Raw genomic sequence first — 2563 nt, 5'->3', positions numbered from 1 at the left:
GATCAATTAACAGGTTGTCAAAGTGTCACTATATAAAGGCTGTAGCCGTGCGTAATGGGTGTGCCAAATGATACAATGGCTGCTTTGGTGCTGCTGGAAGATATTGCTGTTGCGTAATTTAGGCGAGAACAAGTAATTAGAGATCGTTTGAAATCAGACCTTTTTTTTAAAAATCTCCTCCAGGATCCGAGGCTCGGAACTAACGTCGTTCACTTCCTCCGTTACCTTTTGCCATTCACCTTACTTCATTCTATTGTTAATGCCAGAGCCAGAATGTTTTCTTTTTCAGTTTGATCATTACCTCCAGTTCACATTCCGTAAATTTGGGCTTGTTCTTCTTCAGTTGCTTCTTCGATGCTTCTGCCATTTCTCCTCAAAACGCATATAAATACTGATCCTCATATATAAATCAGGCAGTTGGGGGTGTGTTGCAAGCCATTTATAGTCAATTGTGGGAATGGTTAGAAGGCTCATGCAGGTGTGCACAATTTCAGGATGATTGAGATGTATGAAGGAAAAACTCTTACGACGTACATGAGGTTTTATTAATCTGATGAAAAGACTGCGTATGCATGTATCCTGTTTTGTGTGTACACAGATTTCTACACCTAAATATACGAGAGTTTAATGCATCTGGGCCCAGATGTCTGCTGCTTCACTGAAAAGTCCATTTTCAGTGTATGCAGGCTAAAGGCTTAACGTTTTCACATCACACTTGTTGTTAGCAGCATATTGGATCATGACTGGCTACCAAACTTCTGATGTCACAAAATCATGCTTGTAGGAACATGACTTAAACTCAGATTTAAGCGATTTAAGAAACTTTCACTCTTCAGCAGATCAATTAGAAAACAGCCTTTTACTGTCAGACTTTTAGACATTCATTTCTGCACAGAAACATCCAAGTGAAGTAACAATACGCAGAACACATTGAGTGGAGCACGACTTTAAATGAAAAAATATATTTTTTCTCTGAATCATCATGACTAGAGAGTCAGGACAACTTTATTGAGTGAGTAGTTGTCCAAGAAGCTTGAGCGTTCCAGAGTGCCGGATGTGCTTGGTATATAATATGCTGTTCAACATAGAACATGCACTGTATTATATATGTTAATCTCTGAAATCCATGATTTCTAATTTCTACTCCTTTCCGTCAGAAAACAGTGGGAGGTTATTCACATGTCCAAGGAATTTTGTCTAGTTGCATTGCTGGCTCTTTACTGTGTCAGTGCCACATTCCTTGCCAAATGAGCATAAAAATCAGTTCCTATTTCTTCAGTTTCTCTCTTGTTCTTTATAAGTTAATGTTCCATGACTGACAGCATTCCTCAAACATTTTACTTCTGTCCTCCCATCCCATTATGTAAAAGGCTCCAGAGTTCTTAAATGTTCAATGTTCTTAAATTTTGAATGTTTTGCAGTATATCTGTGTTATACGCTTATTCTGCAGCATGATAATGTACATCACCCGGGTTTGTGTCATTGATTAGTGCCATTAACTCTATTATTACTTCACCATGTAATGGCATTTTTGACTTCCAAGCCTCACTGTCCGGTCCTTTCTTGTAAGCTGAAATAGTGAGTGACTAATTTTTGTAAGTCAGGTGTCAGTCAGAATCCTTTTGTTAAATATACATTAGCTGCTTGCTATAACGGAGATATGATATTTTGACATGATGTACTGTTTTCCGCAGTGAGGGGTTGACCCACTGCTAACCCACAAACTAGTTCACCAGCTGGCCCAGATGCATTGTGGGTAGAGGAAATGATCTCAGTGAATGAGAAACATGTTATCGGTTCTGTCCAGGACATCCTTCTTACAGTAATGTCACCCAGCAGCATGACTGTGAAATACAGGCGGTGCAGCAGACACACAGACAGGACAGTGTACACTGTCCAGGAAAGCCCTACCACTACTGCTGCTGTCTGTTTCTATGATTTTATCCAAGATATTATAGTGCTAGTCATCATTTGTCAGCACAAACATTTGCACGTCAGGCAGAAAGAATGACACAGTATGATCATATATATGTGTTGATTGGATAAGGTACGGTATAATGTATTTCAATCATTAGTAACTGTTTACAAAATGCTGCACACATTATAGGGTTTTGATGAACATAAATCTTGTGGGATAGTTAGAAATCGCAAAACTCTGACAGAATGAATATGTCATTTGAGAAATGATAAGATGGATATGGAATTGACATAAAACTGGTATGTTTGGTATGCCTCAAGGTACTTAATGGCTGTGGTTTCCATCCTGGGGGTTTGGTGATTTTCTGACTTTTAGACTTGCTTAGTGCTTGTGAATTAATTTGTAATTAAAAAAGTGTTTAAAGATCCCCTCCAGACATGTAGTGAGACACATATACAAATAATCTGCTTGGAACAATAATGTATGTCTGATACTCTTCTTCCACAATAAAATGAATAATTTACACATTCAAATCCTTTAAAACTAATCTACTTAATCTCCCTCATTAGAAATGTCAGAATCTATAAATATCCCAATTTCTTATGTTTCTTGCTGGACACAAGATGTCTCCTGCTTCACTGTAAA

The sequence above is a fragment of the Morone saxatilis genome, unplaced genomic scaffold (genome assembly GCF_004916995.1).
Source record: "Morone saxatilis isolate NCDOM2014 unplaced genomic scaffold, NCSU_SB_2.0 Contig2, whole genome shotgun sequence".
Classification (NCBI taxonomy): Eukaryota; Metazoa; Chordata; class Actinopteri; family Moronidae; genus Morone; species Morone saxatilis.
The sequence above is the reverse complement of the archived record's forward strand: the minus strand, read 5'-3'. Positions refer to the sequence as shown.